The 10,068-nt window shown below is 37.0% G+C and overlaps 1 pseudogene; it reads right to left on the bottom strand.

Annotated features, from left to right (window-relative positions):
* Positions 1-536: 536 nt before the first annotated feature.
* On the bottom strand, positions 537-9,706 carry LOC107824886 (phosphoglycerate mutase-like protein 4; annotated as a pseudogene).
* Positions 9,707-10,068: the final 362 nt, after the last annotated feature.

Below are 10,068 nucleotides of genomic sequence, written 5' to 3'. Positions count from 1 at the left end.
TCATACCGGTCAACGCAAGTCCTCCATGCGTATTATAAATTGAGTCATTTACAATTAACCGTTCAAGAACGTTAGGGCGAATTCATTGTGGATGTTGCAGATTAGGCACAATTGAATTCGGATTTTCAACTCAAGCTATATACATCAGTTGAGATATGAGGGATTAGATTCTCTAAATTCCTAAATATAAGTTCAATCTGGAGAGAAGAGGGGAGAGAGAAGAGAAAAAAGGAAAATGGTGTAACTAAATCCTTTGATTGAAGATACAAATAATGGATTGAGAGCCTTTTAAGGTGGATTGTATATATTTTGTAACTAAAATGTGTTTAGGTCGGGTAAATACCAAAACATGGACATTTTTCGTTATAAGATTTCAAATAGTGTATATGAATGAAAAAATCAAATGTTATTATTACTTTTGTCATTGCAACTATAGACGGGCCAACTAAGGTTTTACCATAATATTAAATCAATCCAACAGCATAGTAGGCTAAGATCCTACACTACCTTACCGATAACAAAAAAAGGAACAGAAATAAATACTGAAATATAATAAAGGACTGGAGAAAATGGGTGCACTTTACTATAACATGCTGGCGATATTTCAGAGTTTAAATGCACCAAACTATTTTTGAAGATACGACAGAGTAAGAGCAATATTTTCTAGATTTTCAGTTATCCAGAACAATTATGTTGACAGTGCCATGCATAACTAACCAGAAGTTTTGTCCCCACCAAAACCTGAGTCGAGAAATCCAGTCTGGTTGAGATGACTGACGTCGCCCCAGACTTTAATGGTCCATGCACTTTGCACCACCATGAGATACCACAACTACTCCTTCTTCTGCATTCGAAACAAACACTTTTTATGTGCACAAATAATCTTTGTAAGATCTGACCCTTAACCAATTTCAAAGGTCAAATGTACCTCTCTGCTTCTTTTCAATCCTAAATAAACAAGATGTGCAACGTTGGTAAACTTGATCTAAACTTTCCCCACCACCCTGCGAATAAGTTGAATAAAGTCAAATCTCATACATGCAGCCCTTCATTACGCAGACACTAATCTTTTTCTCCCTCTTATCTTGTTCTTTTTTTTCCTTTTAAGTTATTCACTTATATTTTTATGGGAGATCGGTGTGGTGAACAAGCTTGATCCTATATTCCTCAAGTCCTGTTTCTATTTGATTCATTTCTGGTAGGTGAAACTTATCTTGAAGAAGGATTTTCAGGTTAATTTGCACCTTGAAAGCTCACAGATACTACATCCATAATTAATGCAGCACATTGAACATTCACGTTTTTCTTTACACTCCAACTCCCTCGCAGGAGTAAACCGCTGCCTTTCCCCACTTCGCTTAATTGGAGACACCAACCCCTAACCTCACCTTAGAGGTGGAGGGTGCTTACCACTTGAGCAAACCTCCCTTGTCCAAAGCACATTGAACAAATTATACTCATTTTTTTTTAAAAAAAAAAAAAAAAAAAAAAAATTCAAATGAAATAAGGCGATACTCATCAAGGCAGTACTAGCACAAGGATGTGCAAAACATTGGCGAGTGGGTACTCACTGGAATTTCCAGATCTTTCTGCCCAGATACAAAAGCCTGATAAGCCTTCTGTCGACTTTTAGCTGCTTCACGAAGAGAATAGCCTTGAAGATCTCCTAAATGTCTCTCTCGAAAGGTCTGGATCCTTAATCACCTGGAATTAAATACAAAGAAAGGATGACGATATAAAATAATTAGACTAATCCAACAGGTCGGCCAGTCAAATTGTATACAAAGATCTTACACACGCATACTTATCAAACCCCAACACTTTTTCCCTTCTTCACAAGTCATCACTCATAGAAATAACAAATAGAATATCATATTTGCGCCACATAAAACGGGTGCGAGCTCCTAACACCTTGGACATGGTCATGTTGCATTCTACATTTCAAACATGAAAGAATCAAACAGACATTATACCATAGTTCTTGAGTAGCAGTTATGCTGAATTGCACGCCTTTCTTAGCCCAATAGGAGCATTCTAGTCCATCCTCTTTTTCAATTGGTGGAATGTTTTTAGCTAATGGCCAACAAAATCCTTATTGACTATCCAACTATAGAATTACGTAAGACCGGTGCCCACAATCAACAAATGTTCTCTTACTAAAGTTTCCCACAGTTAAGAAATTGCTAAATTCTGCTGCTCCCATAGTAATAAGAAAACTACTATGACATACCAAAATCACGACTCCTTTCCACACTCATAACAAGCAACAAATAGAAGAAACAGAACAGTACCCAATTGCCACAAGTTCACAAAAAATATGATTAATAAAGGAAAAAGTTAACAAACATTTAAAAAAATGTACGAAGATCTCTGGGAGGAGTTTCTTAAGTGGGGGGAACAAAGCAAATTGTTATACAAGATGAAACTGGTGAACCAAAAGCAACATGTACAGGTTTCTCATTGGTATCACGTAGTAAGACCAAATCGTATTCAGGATGCTACGTGAAGAGTATGGTGGATAAAAAGTTTGTAACAGTAATGGATTGGGATTTAATTCCAATCATGCAAAGTAACAGCGAGATCATACCTCTAGACCTCCACAGTTCCTTGCAATTGTCTCAGCTGTCTCATAGGCCCGCTTCAAATCGGAAGAGTATACAATGGAGATCCTTGGCTCCATAGAGAGCCAGGCTGCCATCTTTGAACAAAACATATTTCAGGAACTAAGCCCAGATAGGAGAAAAAAAGAAAAGGATAGAAACAGGTGAATTGCATGTAATCCTCTTTGGCTTTCCAATTTGGAAAACTTTCACCTCTGTCTCACCCAGCGGGGACGGCAGAGTACTTTCCTTGACTGTGTGTAGTCCAGTTACTTGACTCTTCCCATGGTGGACACACTACTTTAATGGAAGGAAAGTCGGGGGAGAAAGAGGGGAGGGGGAATTGGTACCAACCAACCCTTTCTCAATCTCTTTCTTTTCCCTGCTTTTTCTCTTTTTATAATGTTCTTTCATACATACTAATAAATGTTGCTCCCGGAAAAGGCTTTGAGTAATGAGAAGGATAGTGTGCATCAATTCCAGTGGTTCATGAGGGTTAATTGAAACACCTTCTTAACAAAAGCATATTGTTCCTTCATCTTGACTTACCGCCATACCTTGCTTTCTCCCAGTGTCATTTAGTTCAACATCTAAATGCCCCTTGTCAATAAAGGAAAACAATATCACTTTAACTTTTCTTTTTCTTCATTCATATAAGTTTAGCATTTTGCTTTCAGTAATAATAACCACTTGCTGATGAGCCATATGCGGAGGAGTAGAAGACATTCAAGAATATAATTTCTCATCCGAATCATAGCTACCAGAGCAACAATTAGTGAAATAATCCCATAAATCATCAAGAACTTATAAATTTACAGACATATTATACAAGGATCTTGGCATTTTTTGTTTTCCCTATCCATATATCTCCCATTACATTATGCTATTTATACTTTAGAAAGCTTCACCTCTCTGTAATCTTAAAAAACACAGCACAGTTTTCCATTTTTAATTTTCCTATCATGTTTTCACCGGTTGGATTATGCCATTTATACTTCACAAGGTTGCAGTCCACCATTTATAAGCTTTTACCCCAGAGGAGGAGCCATGATTTGAAACTGAGATTCTAAATCTTTTAAGTTACTGAGTTCTAAATTAATAATTTATATATGTTCAATTAATTTCTCAAGACAAATACATAGTTTGAACGAAAGCTACTGGGTTCGGCCGAACAGTAAGTTATACTCTCCCTCCGCCCCTGCCCCCTCCCAAAACCAAAAAAAAGGGACAGCCATCGGATCTTTCAAAGGGCTGCTACCTAGCGGAAGTATGTATAAATAACTGTTTATGGGTTTATTAACTGCCTTTCTCAAAATATCCAGACTTACATTATCTCTGAAAACTTGTTTCTCTCTTATAATCCCAGACCCCAAGTTATGAGTCTGCTGGAGATTGGATCAAAATGATGGGTTGGCAAGGTAAAGTTCAATATCTTAAAAGTATAAACTATAGCAGAATACATATCCATAAAATATACACGGCAAATTGCAATGCTCGAAACCTGGATAGCAAAGTGAAAAGACACTTTGAATCAACAGAAGCAAATGAGTTTTATTCATTAACCCAAAGCAAAGGAACAAAAACAATTGAAGGTAACTAGTCTTTAAATATCAGAAATAACTAGAATGAAAAGTAAAATAGAATACCTAGTATATTATATAGTAAATATTTACTAAATTTCTGCTTTCTAGATAAACAAGAAGGTGCATTGCAATACTTGATACCAAACGATATCGTAAGAAGGAATAACTAATAAAATAGTATAAAAGTTGATAGACTTACAATATGTTGTTAATAATTTTTTTATAATCGATTTTTTTCTAATAATTTATTTTCAATTGATAATATAGCCAAGCCATTTAATCTTTCTTAAGACATTGTTGATCTTATGTAAAATTTTATCAATTTTAATTTTGAAAAACTTCTTTCTGCTGAAGCAACTGTCATAGGAACTGTTAACATTATTCTATAAGCAATATAAGCATTTGGAAAAGAATGTAAGTCTTTTTATTTGATTGAGTATATCAATTATAGTATTATCTTCTACTTGTACTATTTCTCTTAACACTTTTAATTCGGAAAATAAGTCTAAACCATCAATATCAGAGTGACTGTTATGTTTTAAGGAACATTCAAGGTTAAGACAATATTTTTTCAAATTCTCGTCATCTAATGATCTCAATTTTTTACCACTAAATAGGAAACCAAAGATATTTTCATATACTTCAAACTGTTCAAATCTATTTTGAAGTGAAAAAATGGCTTGATCTACTATGTGTAAGAAGTAATCAACTCTAAAAAATTCTTCATTTAAATAAGAGTGTGCCTAGCGTCTTTCGCTCTCTCTTATTAGAAGAACGAAGGGGAGCGACCCCACTCAGCGCGCCGTGTGAGTTCTAGCTAGGAAGCAAGCGCCGCAAAGGGTTGACAGGGCAGCTCGGCTGGTAAAAAAGAAGTCAGAGGGGAGCAGGTCGCAAGGGTTCTATCCTATGGTGATCCGTTGGGCCTTTCGAATATCAGCTGAAGAGAATTTGTGATTTCATTATCAACATTCTCATCAAATTGTTTCTTTCTATGTATTACACGTTTATTACGAAATTCAGGTTATATATTCATTTCTATGTGCTTATGCTTATGCTTTTCATTAATGTGGTGCTTATGCTTTCCTGAGCCGAGGGTCTATTGGAAACAACCTCTCTATCCTTACAGGGTCGAGGTAAGGTCTGCGTACACACTACCCTCCCCAGATCTCACGGTGTGAGATAATACTGGGTATGTTGTTGTTGTTGTATATTCATTTCAAATGCAATTTCCTTAGCTAAAATCATAGCATTTGTAAATCCGTCTTCTCTATATTTTTTAGAAAAAGAAATTAGACCTCTTAGTTGATCTATGGCAACATCAATATGCATATCTTTTGATTCTAAACTTTTGCTAACTAAATTAACAACAAATAATACATCATACCAAATAGTCATGCCCAATAAAAATTCAAAATTTTCAAGCTCATATGTTGCTAAACAACTTGCTTCACTTTTTGTTTTTGGGTCCTCACTAACTTATGCTAATTTTATTAAAGCATCTCATTCGTGGAGCCTGGAATCTTGTTGTTTTAACACTTTTAATACGACTTTCCCAACGTGTTTCTACTATTTTTAAGTAAGTCGAATCTTTACTTTATTAATATATCTAAAAGGTTTTCTTTCCTTTTATATGAAAAGTACAAAAGTACTATATATAATTTTATAAAACCTATAAACCTATAAAATATATATTATTCCTAAAAAATGGGGGCCCTCAAAATTGGGGGCTGAAGGCACTTGCCTTACCCCATACACTGTTAGAGCCGGCCCTGAATGCAAATATAAAGTTCAGGCGGTTAGTAGTGTTCCATGATAGCAGTATAATATTTACATTTATGAACTATTTACTAACAGACGTTAATGAAGGAAAGGTCAATGAAACAACAAATTACAGAATAAGAGTAGACAGTGTAATCTTATAACTTAAAAGGCAGGTCTTTCGGACAAAGTAGATTGGAGGCTGATGATCATCTACAGCCTAAATTATAAAACTAATAGGCTAGTGCAAGAGATATAAGCTCTACTTCCATATCTCAGAGAGCAAGCAGCATCATCCAGCATAAACAACAACAAATCGTAAAGCGCAGCTAGAAAAAACCTGAATTTTAGAAGCAACATTCCACTGAGTTACACCGTGACGGACAACAATACTCTCGGTAAAACTCGGGATAACATTTTCAGCTTTGGCATCTACGTCACACTCAGATTGCAGTGGAATCCTGTTATTCGTACATGCAAACCTTCCAATTTTAGGACACAAGAAGCTATAAAATCAACATTCTAGTACTGACATCCATGTAAAGACAAAAATGTTAAAGTATTAGCAAACCAAAGACAACCTATTTTCAGTTTTGCAATCTAGAAAACAAAACCAAAAAGCTGAACTAAAGAATAGCAAAACCCAACAAACGGACTGATTAATACCGCTAACTAGAATCCAAATCAACAATTCAAGTACTGACATAGATGACTGAAACAACAAACAACAACCCAGTAGTAATCCCACTAGTGGGGTATGGGGAGGGTAAAGTGTACGCACACCTTACCCCTACCCCGGAGGAGTAGAGAGACTGTTTTCGGGAGACCCTCGGTTCAGAGACAAAAGATCCGTAACAACAACAGAAATCAGACAAATAATATCAGTACCGTAAGACACAACAAATAAGTGAAAGGACAATAATAATGATAATAATAATAAATAAAAATAAAAATAGTGTGATGAAACAAAAACTGCTAGTAGTCCTAGACAAAACACTATCAGACTAGCTGGAAGGAGAAAAAATGCTCAACTGCCCCCTACAACTCTAATGCTCGACCTCCACACCTCCCTATGCAGGGTCATGTCCTCGAAAATCTGAAGTTCATATCCTGCTTGATCACCTCACCACAATACTTCTTAGCCCGCCTCTACCTCTTCTCGTACCTGTCAAAGCCAACCGCTCACACCTCCTAACCGAGGCATCGATGCTCTTCCTCCGCACATGCCCGAACCATCTAAGCCTCACTTCTTGCATTTTGTCGTCCATGGGAGCCACACCCACCCTCTCCCGAATATCTCCATTCCTAATCTTATCCAGCCTAGTGTGCCCACACATCCATCTTAACATCCTTATTTCTACTACTTTCATTTTCTGGATATGAGAATTCTTGACTGGCCAACACTCAGTCCCATACAACATCGTTGGCCTGACCACCACTCTATATAACTTACCTTTAAGTTTCGGTGGCACCTTCTTGTCACACAAAACACCGGAAGCGAGTCTCCATTTCATCCATCCCGCCCCAATACGATGTGTGACATCTTTATCATTCTCCCTATCTCCCTGGATAATTGACCCTAGGTACTTGAAACTCTCTTTTAGGGATGACTTGTGAGTCGAGCCCCACCTCCACGTCTGCTTCCCCCGACACATCGCTGGACTTTCACTCCAAATACCCCGTCTTGGTCCTACTCAACTTGAAACCTTTAGACTCCAGGGCTGCCTCCATACCTCCGGTCTCTCATTAATGCCGCCTCTCATCTCATCAATCAGAACTATATCATCATCGAACAACATTGACATAGACGTCTGACATCCATGTAAAAGGAGAACAACGTTAAGAAATGTATTGGATAATCAAAAAGAGGAAGAACCGATTCGAATCCATCCAAATGATCAGTACAACTCTAGTAAACATAGCACAACTGATATCTACCCAAAAAAAAAAGAAGTTAAATAAGGTATAATCTAACCAAAAGTGGAAACACCTAACCGAATGGAGATTATAGTGACTGACATTTGTGTAAAAGAAAAACAATGCTAACTGAAACGAGGAGGAATCAAACAAAACCACGCCACAAGCAAACTGAAAAGAGGAAGAACCGAAACAAACCAAACCAAACAGCATGCTTACTGAAAAAAAGGAAGAACCGAACCAAACGGCCATAGGCTACCTGGAAAAAGGAATAAACGAACCAAAACAAACCAAATCAAACCAAACCGCACAACAGGACAACTGCAAAAAGGAATAACCAAACCAAATCGCAGAATATGCTAACTGAGAAAAAGGAGAACCGAACAAAACCGATCAACATGCTGACTCAAAAAAGGAATAACCGAACCAAACCTGCAAAAAGGAATTACCGGATCGAACTAAACCGCATAGTAGGCTAATTGCGAAAAGGGATAACCGAACCAAACCAAACCGCACAATAGGCTAACTGCAAAAAGGAATAGCTGAACCAAATGGCACAACATGCTAATTGAGAAAAGGAATAACCAAATCAAACCAGACCGCGGAACAGGCTAACTGTGAGAAAAAGAATAATCGAACTGAACCAGACCGCATAACAGAAAAAAAGAAGGTATAACCGAAACAAACCAAACCGGTTTACTGAAAAAAGGAATAACCAAACCGAACCAAACAACAGGCTAACTGCAAATAACCGAACCGCACGAGACGGCAGAGCAGGCTAACTGGAAAAAGGAATAACCAAACCGAACCAAACCACATTGCAGGCCAACTAAAAAAGGAATAACCGAATCAAACCAAACCGCACAACAAGCTAACTGCAAAAAGGAATAACGGAACCAAACCAAACAGCACCACCATGTTAACTAAAAAGAGGAAGAACCTAACCAAACCGCACAACAGGGTTCTTTTACAGTTTCCCAATCTAGAAAACAAACCCGAAAGAGCAATCGAAAATTGAAAGGAAAAAAAATGGAACCGACTGAGAAATTCCCCTTCGTACAATCCAAATTAATGTTAACATGGCCAACTGACATCCATGTAGAAGTAGAAGAGAGAAAAAGAATTGCAAAGCAACGCATTCCGAAAAGATGAAGAACTGAACCGCATTTATCTAATTCGGTTACCAGGAGCCGAACCGAATTAGGCTGCTTGAGCTCAAATGTCAGTTTACCAAAGGAAAACCAAACCGAATTTTTTCTTTGAACCGAGTTCTTTGAACTGAATATTAAAAAGAATCAAAATGAACCGACTGATCCATACCCCAATTAAGAATTCAGTTCAATATTTGAGTACTGCCATAGACGGATATCCAGTAAAAGAAAAAGTTGAAGGCATTGCCAAAACAATAATTCCAGTACTGACACCCAGTACAGACGATTGACATCCATGCAAAAGAGAATTTTTTTGACTAAGGGTAAAGAGGAAGAACAAACCGAACTAGAAACAAATGCCGGTTCGGTTTACTGAAAACAAAACCGATAAAGAATTAAACAACCGAACAAAACCAAGTTAAACAAAACACAAATCGAACAACTGATGAGTAGTCCAACCCAGAATTTAAATCAGCCATTGCAGCAGAGGAACTGCTGGATTGAAGCTCAAGCTTGATCTGAAGTGAAGATTGAAAATTGAGGGCTCTCCGCTCTGAGAGTGACGGAGAAGTAGAGGAATGTGTTGTCAGGCTGAATGTGATTCTCGTTTAAGCCATGGTCAGTTACCTTTGGTGTAGTGTATTTTTATACAATTCACCGCTACTCACTGCCGAAGACTAGGCTCTTGTCAACGCAATATAACATGAAATGGGTACAAAAGATGTAGGGATCTTTACGCAAATAGCCACCCAATATTAGTTATTTATTATAAATTATATATTAATTATATACATATAATACATAAATTATACATATATATTATATACTCATCGATTATTTTTAGTTTAAGTAATAAATTTGGAGGCTATTTGGATTAATTCTCCAAAGATGTATGGGAGCCCACTACAAAGCCCAGTTAAGTTGAAATAGACTAGGAACTGACTATTCTGGGTTTATACAAGATCTCGTTCTTTTTCCTTTATTTTTGAGGCGTGGTGGTCAATCTCTCTCTTTTCTTTACATGTTAAATATCTAATGGGTGTTCTTAAAACACAGACA

The sequence above is a fragment of the Nicotiana tabacum genome, chromosome 17 (genome assembly GCF_000715075.1).
Source record: "Nicotiana tabacum cultivar K326 chromosome 17, ASM71507v2, whole genome shotgun sequence".
Lineage (NCBI taxonomy): Eukaryota > Viridiplantae > Streptophyta > Magnoliopsida > Solanales > Solanaceae > Nicotiana > Nicotiana tabacum.
Note: the sequence above shows the minus strand (reverse complement) of the source record. Positions and strands in the feature narration are given on the sequence as shown.